This window comes from Cryptomeria japonica, unplaced genomic scaffold (assembly GCF_030272615.1).
Source record: "Cryptomeria japonica unplaced genomic scaffold, Sugi_1.0 HiC_scaffold_277, whole genome shotgun sequence".
NCBI lineage: Eukaryota > Viridiplantae > Streptophyta > Pinopsida > Cupressales > Cupressaceae > Cryptomeria > Cryptomeria japonica.
Window position 1 is genome coordinate 65001 of NW_026729099.1, and position 16039 is coordinate 81039.

The following is a 16039-nucleotide window of genomic DNA, read 5'->3' on the forward strand; positions in this document are numbered from 1 at the left end:
GGGTGCGCGCACCTTGCTAGGGCGTCGGGTGTGCACCCGGCCCGGCCTACGTGCGTGCACCTGGACGGGGCGTCGTGTGCGTGCAGTGTCCCGTCTGCAACGCGGTGCCCACACACCACCTCGGGCGCAACGACCTGCGCTCACATGTGGGCCGAGTGCACCTTGGTGCATGTTCGGGGCGCCTCGGGTGCACGCTCGATCTTGCCCCGGTGCACCAAGGCGCTCGGTTTGCCCCGGGTGCGCACTTGGTGCAAGGTGGGCACCCAAAATAGGGATCAAGCACCAAAACACAAGTTTCGGGATGCAAAATGGGACCCAAGGACCACAAATGCGTTCCAAGACCCATGATGGGTCCACGAGAACAAAAATGTGTTCCGAGACTTAATAAACAAATATTGGGTTTTAGGAGAAGAAACATGCTCTGATGCCCAAAACGAGAATCGACCCCGAAAAGGCCACAGGCCAAAAGTGGGATGCGAGACAAAAAAAAATGGGACCCGAGGACCAAAATTGGGTTCCCAGGTCGAAGACAGGGCAACCGGACAAGAAACGACCTCTAAGGCTCGAAATGAGTCCCGACGACTAAAACTTGACAAGAAGCACCCATCAGGCACCCAACTCGACACCCATGGGATGCCGACCCACCCGGGCTTCCACCTAGCACACCTTGGCACCCACCCACCCTCGCACCCAACCTCGCACCCAACTTAGCACCTTTGAACCCACATTGGCACTCACCCTGACCCTGGCACCTTGGAACCCACATTGGCACTCACCTTGACCCTGGCACCCACCTTTGCACTCACCTTGGGACCCACCCTGGCTCCCACCTCGGCACCCACCCAGACACCCACCTTGGTTCCTTGGCACCCACCTTGGATCCTTGGCACCCACCCCGACACCCACCTTGGCACGCAACTTGGCTACTTGCCACCCACCTTGGCTCCTTGACGCCCACCCCGACAACCACCCCGTGACCTACCCTGGCTAGGGTTGGTGCACACCCACCCTGGTGCCCACCTTGGCACCCACCCCATGACCCACCTTGGCACGCACCTTAGTACCCACCCCGTTACCCACCCTAGGACCCACCCCGTGACCCACCTTGGCCAGGGTGGGTGCCTTGGTGCGCACAACTTGCCTGGGCTGCACACCAGGGCGGGCTCAAGATGGCACCCGCGTTCCGTTTTTTTCACTATCTTTCAAAACGGAAATTTTAAAATCTCGTTTTTTTTTTTTTTTTGCCTTTTCTGGAAATTAGTGAAGGCAGCGCATCAAAGGTGCGCAATGCTGGTGCGAACCCGGGAGCGCTCCGATGTGTGCTCCAAGGTGCGGCGTGCACGAAGTCCGAGCCCGGCTTGCCCCGGGTGCGCACCTCGCGTGCACCTTCGCCGGGGTGAGCACCTTGGCTGGGTTGCGCGCCCTGGTGCGCACCAAGGAGCGCTCTGAAGTGTGCTCCAAGGTGCGGCGTGCACGAAGTCGGAGCTCGGTTTGCCCCGGGTGTGCACCTCGGGTGCGCACCTCGCGTGCACCTTCGCTGCGGTGGGCACCTTGGCTGGGTTGCGCGCCTTGGTGGGCACCATGCAGTGCACGAAGTCGGAGCCCGGTTTGCCCCGGGCGCGCACCTCCGCCAGGGTGGGCACCTTGGTGCGCACAACTTGCCTGGGCTGCGCACCAGGAAGGGCTCAAGATGGCACCCGCGTTCCGTTTTTTTCACTATCTTTCAGAACGGAAATTTTAAAATATCGTTTTTTTTTGCCTTTTCTGGAAATTAGTGAAGGCAGCGCATCAAAGGTGCGCAACGCTGGTGCGAACCTGGGAGCGCTCCGATGTGTGCTCCAAGGTGCGGCGTGCACGAAGTCGGAGCCCGGTTTGCCCCGGGTGCGCCCTGGTGGGCACCATGGTGCGCACCAAGGAGCGCTCCGAAGTGTGCTCCAAGGTGCGGCCTGCACGAAGTCGGAGCCCGGTTTGCCCCGGGTGTGCACCGCGGGTGGGCACCTTGGTGCGCATGCCTTGCCTGGGCTGCGCACCAGGGCGGGCTCAAGATGGCACCCGCGTTCCGTTTTTTTCACTATCTTTCAAAACGGAAATTTTAAAATCTCATTTTTTTTTGCCTTTTCTGGAAATTAGTGAAGGCAGCGCATCAAAGGTGCGCACCTCGCTGCCCACCACGGTGCGCAACGCCGGTGGGCACCCGGGAGTGCTTCGAAGTGTGCTCCAAGGTGCTGCGTGCACGTTGTCGGAGCCCGGTTTGCCCCGGGTGCGCACCTCGCGTGCACCTTCGTCGGGGTGGGCACCTTGGCTGGGTTTGCCCCGGCTGCGCTCCGAAGCGGGGTTATTGGAGCGCCGCCTCTTTTTTTGTCGGAGCGTTTGGTGGGGTTTCTCGCATTGGCTCTTCCCAGGCCCGGTTGCCACCCTGGCGCGCACGAAGTCGGAAGTAGGGTTAATTGCCCGGGTGCGCACCTTTGCCAGGGTGGGCACCTTACCTGGGCTGTGCACCCGGGCGGGCTCAAGATGGCACCCGCGTTCCGTTTTTTTCACTATCTTTCAAAACGGAAATTTTAAAATCTCCTCTTTTTTTTGCCTTTTCTGGAAATTAGTGAAGGCAGCGCATCAAAGGTGCGCACCTCGCTGCCCACCTTGGTGTGCTCTGAGGTGCGCACCCGGGAGCGCTACGAAGTGTGCTCCAAGGTGCGGCGTGCACGTTGTCGGAGCCCGGTTTGCCCCGGGTGCGCACCTCGCCTGCACCTTGGCCGGGGTGGGCACCCTGGCTGGGTTTGCCCAGGGTGCGCTCCGAAGCGGGGTTACTGGAGCGCCCCCTCTTTTTTTGTCAGAGCGTTTGGTGGGGTTTCTCGCATTGGCTCTTCCCAGGCCCGGTTGTTGGGTGCGCTCCCACCCTGGCGCGCGCGAAGTTGGAAGTTGGGTTAATTGCCCGGGCGCGCACCTTCGCCAGGGTGGGCACCTTGGTGCGCACACCTTGGCTGGGCTGCGCACCAGGGCGGGCTCAAGATGGCACCAGCATTCCCTTTTTCTCACTATCTTTCAAAACGGAAATTTTAAAATCTCGTTTTCTTTTGCCTTTTATGGAAATTAGTGAAGGCATCGCATCAAAGGTGCGCACCTCGCTGCCCACCTTGGTGTGCTCCGAGGTGCCCACCACGGTGCGCTCCGAGGTGCCCACCACGGTGCGCAACGCCGGTGCGAACCCGGGAGCGCCCCGATGTGTGCTCCAAGGTGCGGCGTGCACGAAGCCGGACCCCGGTTTGCCCCGGGTGCGCACCTCGCGTGCACCTTGGTGCGCACACCTTGGCTGGGTTGCGCGGCCTGGTGGGCACCATGGTGCGCACCAAGGAGCGCTCCGAAGTGTGCTCCAAGGTGCGGCGTGCACGAAGTCCTAGCCCGGTTTGCCCCGGGTGCGCACCTTCGCCGCGGTGGGCACCATGGCGTGCACGAAGTCGGAGCCCGGTTTGCCCCGGGTGCGCACCTCGCGTGCACCTTCGCCGGGGTGGGCACCTCGGCTGGGTTGCGCGCCCTGGTGCGCACCAAGGAGCGCTCCGAAGTGTGCTCCAAGGTGCGGCGTGCACGAAGTCGGAGCCCGGTTTGCCCCGGGTGCGCACCTTCGCCGCGGTGGGCACCCTGGTGCGCACCATGGCGTGCACGAAGTCGGAGCCCGGTTTGCCCCGGGTGCGCACCTCGCGTGCACCTTCGGCGGGGTTGCGCGCCCTGGTGCGCACCAAGGAGCGCTCCGAAGTGTGCTCCAAGGTGCGGCGTGCACGAAGTCGGAGCCCGGTTTGCCCCGGGTGCGCACCTCGCGTGCACCTTCGGCGGGGTTGCGCGCCCTGGTGGGCACCATGGTGCGCACCAAGGAGCGCTCCGAAGTGTGCTCCAAGGTGCGGCGTGCACGAAGTCGGAGCCCGGTTTGCCCCGGGTGCGCACCTCGCGTGCACCTTCGCCGCGGTGGGCACCATGGCGTGCACGAAGTCGGAGCCCGGTTTGCCCCGGGTGCGCACCTCGCGTGCACCTTCGCCGGGGTGGGCACCTCGGCTGGGTTGCGCGCCCTGGTGCGCACCAAGGAGCGCTCCGAAGTGTGCTCCAAGGTGCGGCGTGCACGAAGTCGGAGCCCGGTTTGCCCCGGGTGCGCACCTCGCGTGCACCTTCGCCGCGGTGGGCACCATGGCGTGCACGAAGTCGGAGCCCGGTTTGCCTCGGGTGCGCACCCCGCGTGCACCTTCGCCGGGGTGGGCACCTCGGCTGGGTTGCGCGCCCTGGTGCGCACCAAGGAGCGCTCCGAAGTGTGCTCCAAGGTGCGGCGTGCACGAAGTCGGAGCCCGGTTTGCCCCGGGTGCGCACCTCGCGTGCACCTTCGCCGCGGTGGGCACCTTGGCTGGGTTGGGCACCATTGAGCGCTCCGAAGTGTGCTCCAAGGTGCGCACCATGGCCCTCCAAGGTGCGCAGCATGGCGTGCACGAAGTCGGAGCCCGGTTTGCCCCGGGTGCGCACCTCGCGTGCACCTTCGCCAGGGTGGGCACCTCGGTGCGCACACCTTCTCAATGTTTTCTTGCCTTTTCTGGAAATTGGTGAAGGCAGCGCATCAAAGGTGCGCACCTCGGTGTGCTCCGAGGTGCGAACCCGAGAGCGCTCCGAGGTGCCCACGAAGTCGAAAGTCGGGTTAATTGCATTGTTTTCCCCGGGTGCGCTCCGAGGTGCGCAACATCGGTGCGCACCAAGGAGGGCTCCGAAGTGTGCTCCAAGGTGCGCACGATTCGGAGCTCGGTTTGCCCGGGGTGCGCACACCTTGGCTGGGTTGCGCACCCTTTGTGCGCTCCAAGGTGCGCACGAAGTCGGAGCTCGGTTTGCCCCGGGTGCGCACCTTCGCCAGGGTGCGCACCTTGATGCGCACGCCTTGGCTGGGCTGCGCACCTTGGTGGGCGCCATGGTGCGCACCTTTCGTGCGCTCCAAGGTGCGCACGAAGTCGGAGCTCGGTTTGCCCCGGGTGCGCACCTTGGTGGGCGCCATGGTGCACTCCGAGGTGCCCAAGATTGGTGCGCACCAAGGAGCGCTCCGAAGTGCGCTCCAAGGTGCGCAGGTGCGCGCGAAGTCGAAAGTTGGGTTAATTGTCCGGTTTGCCTCGGGTGCGCACCTTGCGTGCACCTTCGCCAGGGTGGGCGCCTTGGTGCGCACACCTTGGCTGGGCTGCGCACCCGGGCGCGCACACCTTGGCACCCGCGTTTCCTTCATTTTAAATTTTTTTTTTTTACAATCTCTCAAGTGGGAAATTCTATAATCTCAACTTTTTTTGCCTTTTCAGGAAACTTTTGAATGGAGCGCATCATTGGTGCGCTCCGAAGTGTGCTCCAAGGTGCGCACCTCTGGTGTGCTCCAAAGCTCTCTCCAGCTGCGTGCACCTGCCCCGGCCGCGCACCCGGCCCCGCCCAGCTTCGCTCACCTGTCCCGGGCGTCTGGTGCGGAACCTTAGAGTAAGAAACATCACCGTGCACCTTGGCCAACGTGCGCGACTCGACCGAGCGCGCACTGGCCGAGGTGCACACCGATTTCACCTGGGTGCGCGCGCAGCACCTCGGGCGCACCGGGGTGCGCGCACAACGCCCGGGTTGCACCGTGGCCTGTGTGCTCGGGGCGCCTCGGGTGCGCGCTCGGTGTCGCCCCCCGCGCGCGCGGTAGTGCGGGCAGCGCACCCCGGCCCGGCCCGGCCCCGACGAGAACGCAAACGGGCAAAAGGTTTATTCAAATAGCATTGCGACGCCCGGCGAAAAACTAAGAAAGGGTGCAACACCGGGACTTCCCGGGAGGTCACCCATCCCAGTACTACTCCGGCCCAAGCGCGCTTAACTGCGGAGTTCTGATGGGATCCGGTGCACTAACGCTGGTATGATCGCACCCGTTATGAGCTTGTCGCAGTGTGTACTTAGCAAACCGCGACCCACGTGCGAATCCACCCCGGCCACCCACCCCCGTCGAGGTGCACACCCTCCCTCGCGAAGTGCGCCCCGTTCGCCAAGTGTGAGCCCTGCCCGGGTGCGCGCACCTTGCTAGGGCGTCGGGTGTGCACCCGGCCCGGCCTACGTGCGTGCACCTGGACGGGGCGTCGTGTGCGTGCAGTGTCCCGTCTGCAACGCGGTGCCCACACACCACCTCGGGCGCAACGACCTGCGCTCACATGTGGGCCGAGTGCACCTTGGTGCATGTTCGGGGCGCCTCGGGTGCACGCTCGATCTTGCCCCGGTGCACCAAGGCGCTCGGTTTGCCCCGGGTGCGCACTTGGTGCAAGGTGGGCACCCAAAATAGGGATCAAGCACCAAAACACAAGTTTCGGGATGCAAAATGGGACCCAAGGACCACAAATGCGTTCCAAGACCCATGATGGGTCCACGAGAACAAAAATGTGTTCCGAGACTTAATAAACAAATATTGGGTTTTAGGAGAAGAAACATGCTCTGATGCCCAAAACGAGAATCGACCCCGAAAAGGCCACAGGCCAAAAGTGGGATGCGAGACAAAAAAAAATGGGACCCGAGGACCAAAATTGGGTTCCCAGGTCGAAGACAGGGCAACCGGACAAGAAACGACCTCTAAGGCTCGAAATGAGTCCCGACGACTAAAACTTGACAAGAAGCACCCATCAGGCACCCAACTCGACACCCATGGGATGCCGACCCACCCGGGCTTCCACCTAGCACACCTTGGCACCCACCCACCCTCGCACCCAACCTCGCACCCAACTTAGCACCTTTGAACCCACATTGGCACTCACCCTGACCCTGGCACCTTGGAACCCACATTGGCACTCACCTTGACCCTGGCACCCACCTTTGCACTCACCTTGGGACCCACCCTGGCTCCCACCTCGGCACCCACCCAGACACCCACCTTGGTTCCTTGGCACCCACCTTGGATCCTTGGCACCCACCCCGACACCCACCTTGGCACGCAACTTGGCTACTTGCCACCCACCTTGGCTCCTTGACGCCCACCCCGACAACCACCCCGTGACCTACCCTGGCTAGGGTTGGTGCACACCCACCCTGGTGCCCACCTTGGCACCCACCCCATGACCCACCTTGGCACGCACCTTAGTACCCACCCTGTTACCCACCCTAGGACCCACCCCGTGACCCACCTTGGCCAGGGTGGGTGCACCCACCCTGGTGCCCACCTTGGCACCCACCCATCCTAGCACCCAGCCTGTGACCGGGCTTGGAACCCAACCTTGCACCCGTCTTGGCCAGTGTGGGTGCGCACCCATCCTGGCACCCACGTTGTGACACACCCTTTAACCCACGCACCCTAGCAGCCACGTTGGCACCCACCTTGGAACACAACCTAGCAACTTGGCACCCACCCCGTGACCCACCTTGGCATCCACCATAGCAGTCGCCCACTTGGCACCCACCTTGGAACCCAAGTTGGCACCCACCTCGGCACCCACCTTGACACTTGTGGACCCACCTTGCCACTCACCCTAGCATCGACCCATCCTAGCACCCACCCTGGCACCTTTGCACCCTAGCACTCACCCATCCTAGCACCTAACCTGTGACCCACCTTGACACTCACCCTCGCACCCACCTTGGAACCCAACCTAGCACCCACCCACCCTGACACCAACCCTAGCACCTACCCACCCTTGCACCCACCCTGTGACCCATCTTGGCACCCACCCATCCTACCACTCAACCTATCACCCACCTTCTCACCCACCTTGGCATCCACCTTAGCACCCACCCACACTGGCACCTTGGCACCCACCTCGGGCAAGGTGGGTGCACACCCACCCTGACACCCAATTTAGAACCAACCGAGCATGTTACCCACCTTGGCACCCACATTGCAGCCCACCCTAGTACCCACCCTATGACCCACATTGGCATCCACACCCTAGCACCCAGGCACCTCGACACCCGCCTTGACACGCACCCTAGCACTAAACCTGTGACCCACCTTGGAACTCACCCTAGAACCCACCCACCCTGTGAACCACCTTGGCATCCACCTTAGCACCCACCCACCTTGGCACCCACTCTAGCACTCACCCATCCTAACACCCAACTTGTTACCCACCTTGGCACCCGCCCTCGCGTCCACCTTGAAACCCACCCTAGCACCCACCCACGCAGGAGCCCACCTTGGCACCCAACCTAACACCCACGCATCCTGGCACCCAACTTGTGACCCACCTTGGAACCCACCCTAGTACCCACCTTTGAACCCACTATATCACCAACCCACCTTGGCACCCACCCTATGACCCTCTTTGGAATCCACCCTAGCACGCACCCACCCTGGCACCCACCATGGAGCGCACCCTAGCACCCACCCACCTCGGCACGCACCTCAACACCCACCTTGGTGTGCGCACTGCGCCAACCTCTCAAAGACCCTATGTGGTGCGCTCCAAAGTGTACACCTTTGGTGCGCTCCAAGGTGCGCACCTTTGGTGCACACCGAGGTGCACACCAAAGTGTGCACCGAGGTGAGCACCAAAGTGCACTCCAAGGTGCACACCAAGGCGTGCACCTTTGGTGCGGTCAATGCAAACGAATTCGGAAGTTGGGGTCGATGTCCTAATCGCTGCTGCAGACTACACGTATGAGAATCGGACAAATAGCTTTATATAGGGGAGGTGTTGCGTTTGATGGGTCGACTCCCCTGGTTGTGTGCACTGCACCAACTTCAAAGACCCTGTCTTGTTTAAGAAGTCAAAAGTTGGGGTGGATGTCCTAATCATTGCTGCAGTCTACGCATGTATGAGAATCAGACAAATAGCTTATATAGGGGAGGTGTTGCATTCGGTGGGTTGACTCCCCTGGTTGTGCGCACTGCGCCAACCTCAAAGACCCCGCATAGCAGAAGAAGTCGGAAGTCGGATTTTGGTGAGCACCAAGGCGTGCACCTTTGGTGCGGTCAACGCAGACGAATTCAGAAGTTGGGGTGGATGTCCTAATCGTTGTTGCAGGCTACACATGTATGAGAATCAGACAAATAGCTTATATAGGGGAGGTGTTGGGTTTGATGGGTCAACTCCCTTGGTTGTGCGCATTACGCCAACCTCAAAGACCTTGTTTTCGTTAAGAAGTCAAAAGTTGGGGTCAATGTCCTAATGGCTCCTGTAGGCTACACATGTATGAGAATCGGACAAATAGCTTATATAGGGGAGGTGTTGGGTTTGATGGGTCGACTCCCCTGGTTGTGCGCATTACGTCAACCTCAAAGACCTTGTTTTCGTTAAGAAGTCAAAAGTTGGGGTCGATGTCCTAATTGCTCCTGTAGACTACACATGTATGAGAATCAGACAAATAGCTTATATAGGGGAGGTGTTGGGTTTGATGGGTTGACTCCCCTAGTTGTTCGCATTACACCAACCTCAAAGACCTTGTTTTCGTTTAGAAGCCGAAAGTTGGGGTCGATGTCCTAATTGCTCCTGCAGGCTACGCATGTATGAGAATCAGACAAATAGCTTATATAGGGGAGGTGTTGGGTTTGATGGGTCGACTCCCCTGGTTGTGCGCATTGCGCCAACCTCAAAGACCCTGCATTGCGGATGAAGTCGAAAGTCAGAGTTTGGTGTGCTACAAGGTGTGGTCGAAGGTGCTCACCTAGGTGTGCACCTTTGGAGCGCAGGAAAAGTGCCCTCCAAAAGTGCGCACCTTTGGAGTGCACAAAAGTGCCCTCCAAAAGTGCGCACCTTTGGAGCGCACAAAAGTGCCCTCCAAAAAGTGCCCTCCAAAAGTGCGCACCTTTGGAGCGCACAAAAGTGCCCTCCAAAAAGTGCCCTCCAAAAGTGCGCACCTTTGGAGTGCAGAAAAGTGCCCTCCAAAAAGTGCCCTCCAAAAGTGTGCACCTTTGGAGTGCACAAAAGTGCCCTCCAAAAGTGCGCACCTTTGGAGCGCAGAAAAGTGCCCTCCAAAAAGTGCCCTCCAAAAGTGCGCACCTTTGGAGCGCAGAAAAGTGCCCTCCAAAAAGTGCCCTCCAAAAGTGCGCACCTTTGGAGCGCAGAAAAGTGCCCTCCAAAAAGTGCCCTCCAAAAGTGCGCACCTTTGGAGCGCACAAAAGTGCCCTCCAAAAAGTGCCCTCCAAAAGTGCGCACCTTTGGAGCGCACAAAAGTGCCCTCCAAAAGTGCGCACCTTTGGAGCGCACAAAAGTGCCCTCCAAAAGTGCGCACTTTTGGTGCGCACCAAGGCGCTGGTTCGGTCGTTGCAGGCGAGTTCGGAAGTTGGGGTCGATGTCCTGAGCGGAGGTGCAAACTACACAGGTGTCGGAATCGGACAAATAGCTTATATAGGGGAGGTGTATGCTTCGATGGGTCGACTCCCCAGGTTGAGCGCACCGCGCCAACCTCAAAGACCCTACGGTATGGATGAAGTCGGAAGTTGGGTCCGATGACCGATTCGATTAGTAGGTATGCTCATGAGGTCGGAATTTGGGTCCGATGACCTGCCATGTGCAGGAAGGCGAATGTTGGCACTGTGCGTTGCAAGGTGCACACCAAGGTGCTGGTGCGGTCTTTTTAGTCGAGTTCGGAAGTTGGGGTCGATGTCCTGATCGGAGGTGCAAGCTACACAGGTGTGGGAATCGGACAAATAGCTTATATAGGGGAGGTGTATGCTTCGTTGGGTCGACTCCCCGGGTTGAGCGCACCGCGCCAACCTCAAAGACCCTACGGTATGGATGAAGTCGGAAGTTGGGTCCGATGACCGATTCGATATGTAGGCATACTCGCGAGGTCGGAATTTGGGTCCGATGACCTGCCATGTGCAGGAAGGCGAATGTTGGCACTGTGCGTTGCAAGGTGCGCACCAAGGCGCTGGTTCGGTCGTTGCAGGCGAGTTCGGAAGTTGGGGTCGATGTCCTGATCGGAGGTGCAAACTACACAGGTGTGGGAATCGGACAAATAGCTTATATAGGGGAGGTGTATGCTTCGTTGGGTCGACTCCCCGGGTTGAGCGCACCGCGCCAACCTCAAAGACCCTACGGTATGGATGAAGTCGGAAGTTGTGTCCGATGACCGATTCGATATGTAGGCATACTCGCGAGGTCGGAATTTGGGTCCGATGACCTGCCATGTGCAGGAAGGCGAATGTTGGGACTGTGCGTCGCAAGGTGCGCACCAAGGCGCTGGTGCCGTCGTTGCAGTCGAGTTCGGAAGTTGGGGTCGATGTCCTGGTCAGAGGTGCAAACTACACAGGTGTGGGAATCGGACAAATAGCTTATATAGGGGAGGTGTATGCTTCGATGGGTCGACTCCCCGGGTTGAGCGCACCGCGCCAACCTCAAAGACCCTACAGTATGGATGAAGTCGGAAGTTGGGTCCGATGACCGATTCGATACGTAGGCATATTGGCGAGGTCTGAATTTGTGTCCGATGACCTGCCATGCGCAGGAAGGCGGAATTTGGGTCCGATGACCGAGTTGATGGCGTGCCATGCGCAGAAAGGCGGAATTTGGGTCCGATGACCGAGTTGATGTTGATGGCCCGCCATGCACAGGAAGGCGGAATTTGGGTCCGATGACCGATTTGAAGGCGTGCCATGCGCAGAAAGGCGGAGTTTGGGTCCGATGACCGAGTTGATATTGATGGCCCGCCATGCGCAGGAAGGCGGAATTTGGGTCCGATGACCTGACATACGCATGGAGTCCGACTCGGGGGCCGATGTTCGATTCGATGACTTGCATTGTGGGTAAAGTCGGAAGTTGTGGTCTTTGACCCGATTCGATGACCAGACTTCGGCTGCTTGAGAATCGGACAAATAACTTATATAGGGGAGGTAGTGTTCTCGAGCATCCTCCCCCCGTGCCCGTTTATGTCGATTGATGCTGGTGCTCGACTGGTTGGAGCGCTCGGATGCAAAAATCTTGCACCAGGATTTATCGATTGTGATGGACACGGCAAGTCTCCTGATTGCTATGCAGGAGCTCATCGTGAATCTCTATGCGGCCTTGGTATGGACTCGACCTGCGGAATGGTTCGGCAATGGTAGTCGCTCCAACACGTCCTTGCAATGGCCACAGAGGTGATTCGACTAGAGCTCCAGTCTAGCTTTTGGGTTGCTTGGCGGACTGGTATAGCCGCGATCGAGTTCCGGCCATGAACGTTTTAGATAGCTCTTGGGCTTTCTGGGACGGAAGTCGGAAGTTTGGGCTGTTGTCCGATTTGATGACCATTCTTCGGATGTGTGAGAATCGGACAAATAACTTATATAGGGGACTGTGTTGTCTCACGCAGCCCCCTCCGTGCCCCTCTATCTCGACCGATGTTGGTGCTTGAAAGGGTTGGGATCGCTCGGATTTATAAACGTGCACCACCATTTGTCGAGTGTGAGGGACGCGGCAGGTCTCCTAAATGCTATACGGGCGCTCTCTGAGAATCTCTATCCGGCCTCGACACAGACTAGTCTTGCTGAATGGTTTGGCACTGGTAGTCGATCCAACACGTCGTTGTTGTGGCCGCCTAGGCGATTCGATTCGAGCCCCCGTCTAGCTTTTGGGTTGCTTGGCGGATTTTGCCCTATCCGCAAGTGAGCTCGGTCCCTAAACGTTCGAGAAACCCGATTGCTATGCGCCGACTCTCTTTCTTGCGAGCCTCCATCTAGCTTTTGGGTCTCTACGGAACGGAAGTCGGAATCTGGGACCGTTGTTTGATTCGACGAGGCAGACTACGGTTGTGCGAGAATCGGACAAATAACTTATATAGGGGAGGTGTTGACTGGAGCATTCTCCCCCGTGCCCCTCTAACTCGACCAATGCTGGCGCTCGAACGGTGGTAGCGCTCGGATTTTCGTTGAGCGCCAGCATTGGTCGATTTAGAGGGGCATGCGAGATTCACGAATGCTATGCGAGGGCTCTAACGGAAATGTCTATTGGTTTCGGTATGGATGCAATTGCGAGTGGTTCGGCAAAGGTAGTCGTTCCGATGCGTCCATGTCGTGGCCAAATCGATAATTCGATTTGAGCCCTCGTATAGCATTTGGGTCTCTCGATGTGATTCCGCATTCCAGTCCCTTTGGGCACTGCTTGAGCCGCATCCCAGGGGGTTCCCTTCCCAATAATCTGCCTCGCAACCCGATTGCTATGCGGTGAGGCTCCTCGGCCGCCTCGGAACTATCTGTGTATCAGACGCATCGCGGGATAAGGGGTTGGCAACGGTAGTCGCCCCAAGCGCGTCCGATGCTTGGACCATTCCGAGGCGGCCCTGAAGCCTCTTCCGTCTAGCCGTTGGGTCCTTCTCGCCGCATCCCTTGCCTCGCACCCCGATTGCTATGCGGTGAGGCTCCTCGGCCGCCTTGGAACTATCTGTGTATCAGACGCATCGCGGGATAAGGGGTTGTCACTGGTAGTCGCCCCAAGCGCGTCCGATGCTTGGACCATTTCGAGGCGGCCCTGAAGCCTCTTCCGTCTAGCCGTTGGGTCCTTCTCGCCGCATCCCTCGACTCGCACCCCGATTGCTATGCGGTGAGGCTCCTCGGCCGCCTTGGAACTATCTGTGTATCGGACGCGTCGCGGGATAAGGGGTTGTCACTGGTAGTCGCCCCAAGCGCGTCCGATGCTTGGACCATTCCGAGGCGGCCCTGAAGCCTCTTCCGTCTAGCCGTTGGGTCCTTCTCGCCGCATCCCTCGCCTCGCACCCCGATTGCTATGCGGTGAGGCTCCTCGGCCGCCTTGGAACTATCTGTGTATCGGACGCGTCGCGGGATAAGGGGTTGTCACTGGTAGTCGCCCCAAGCGCGTGCGATGCATGGACCATTCCCAGGCGGCCCTGAAGCCTCTTCCGTCTAGCCGTTGGGTCCTTCTCGCCGCATCCCTCGCCTCGCACCCCGATTGCTATGCGGTGAGGCTCCTCGGCCGCCTTGGAACTATCTGTGTATCGGACGCGTCGCGGGATAAGGGGTTGTCACTGGTAGTCGCCCCAAGCGCGTCCGATGCTTGGACCATTCCGAGGCGGCCCTGAAGCCTCTTCCGTCTAGCCGTTGGGTCCTTCTCGCCGCATCCCTCGCCTCGCACCCCGATTGCTATGCGGTGAGGCTCCTCGGCCGCCTTGGAACTATCTGTGTATCGGACGCGTCGCGGGATAAGGGGTTGTCACTGGTAGTCGCCCCAAGCGCGTCCGATGCTTGGACCATTCCGAGGCGGCCCTGAAGCCTCTTCCGTCTAGCCGTTGGGTCCTTCTCGCCGCATCCCTCGCCTCGCACCCCGATTGCTATGCGGTGAGGCTCCTCGGCCGCCTTGGAACTATCTGTGTATCGGACGCGTCGCGGGATAAGGGGTTGTCACTGGTAGTCGCCCCAAGCGCGTCCGATGCTTGGACCATTCCGAGGCGGCCCTGAAGCCTCTTCCGTCTAGCCGTTGGGTCCTTCTCGCCGCATCCCTCGCCTCGCACCCCGATTGCTATGCGGTGAGGCTCCTCGGCCGCCTTGGAACTATCTGTGTATCGGACGCATCGCGGGATAAGGGGTTGTCACTGGTAGTCGCCCCAAGCGCGTCCGATGCTTGGACCATTCCGAGGCGGCCCTGAAGCCTCTTCCGTCTAGCCGTTGGGTCCTTCTCGCCGCATCCCTCGCCTCGCACCCCGATTGCTATGCGGTGAGGCTCCTCGGCCGCCTTGGAACTATCTGTGTATCGGACGCGTCGCGGGATAAGGGGTTGTCACTGGTAGTCGCCCCAAGCGCGTCCGATGCTTGGACCATTCCGAGGCGGCCCTGAAGCCTCTTCCGTCTAGCCGTTGGGTCCTTCTCGCCGCATCCCTCGCCTCGCACCCCGATTGCTATGCGGTGAGGCTCCTCGGCCGCCTTGGAACTATCTGTGTATCGGACGCGTCGCGGGATAAGGGGTTGTCACTGGTAGTCGCCCCAAGCGCGTCCGATGCTTGGACCATTCCGAGGCGGACCTGAAGCCTCTTCCGTCTAGCCGTTGGGTCCTTCTCGCCGCATCCCTCGCCTCGCACCCCGATTGCTATGCGGTGAGGCTCCTCGGCCGCCTTGGAACTATCTGTGTATCGGACGCGTCGCGGGATAAGGGGTTGTCACTGGTAGTCGCCCCAAGCGCGTCCGATGCTTGGACCATTCCGAGGCGGCCCTGAAGCCTCTTCCGTCTAGCCGTTGGGTCCTTCTTGCCGCATCCCTCGCCTCGCACCCCGATTGCTATGCGGTGAGGCTCCTCGGCCGCCTTGGAACTATCTGTGTATCGGACGCGTCGCGGGATAAGGGGTTGTCACTGGTAGTCGCCCCAAGCGCGTCCGATGCTTGGACCATTCCGAGGCGGCCCTGAAGCCTCTTCCGTCTAGCCGTTGGGTCCTTCTCGCCGCATCCCTCGCCTCGCACCCCGATTGCTATGCGGTGAGGCTCCTCGGCCGCCTTGGAACTATCTGTGTATCGGACGCATCGCGGGATAAGGGGTTGTCACTGGTAGTCGCCCCAAGCGCGTCCGATGCTTGGACCATTCCGAGGCGGCCCTGAAGCCTCTTCCGTCTAGCCGTTGGGTCCTTCTCGCCGCATCCCTCGCCTCGCACCCCGATTGCTATGCGGTGAGGCTCCTCGGCCGCCTTGGAACTATCTGTGTATCGGACGCGTCGCGGGATAAGGGGTTGTCACTGGTAGTCGCCCCAAGCGCGTCCGATGCTTGGACCATTCCGAGGCGGACCTGAAGCCTCTTCCGTCTAGCCGTTGGGTCCTTCTCGCCGCATCCCTCGCCTCGCACCCCGATTGCTATGCGGTGAGGCTCCTCGGCCGCCTTGGAACTATCTGTGTATCGGACGCGTCGCGGGATAAGGGGTTGTCACTGGTAGTCGCCCCAAGCGCGTCCGATGCTTGGACCATTCCGAGGCGGCCCTGAAGCCTCTTCCGTCTAGCCGTTGGGTCCTTCTCGCCGCATCCCTCGCCTCGCACCCCGATTGCTATGCGGTGAGGCTCCTCGGCCGCCTTGGAACTATCTGTGTATCGGACGCGTCGCGGGATAAGGGGTTGTCACTGGTAGTCGCCCCAAGCGCGTCCGATGCTTGGACCATTCCGAGGCGGACCTGAAGCCTC

At 60.0% G+C, this 16039-nt stretch overlaps 1 non-coding gene across 1 annotated transcript; it reads right to left on the reverse strand.

Annotated features, from left to right (window-relative positions):
* Positions 1–5783: 5783 nt before the first annotated feature.
* Positions 5784–5902, reverse strand: LOC131869979 (5S ribosomal RNA). The gene has a single exon (XR_009368347.1). It is a non-coding gene; the product is annotated as a 5S ribosomal RNA (ribosomal RNA).
* Positions 5903–16039: the final 10137 nt, after the last annotated feature.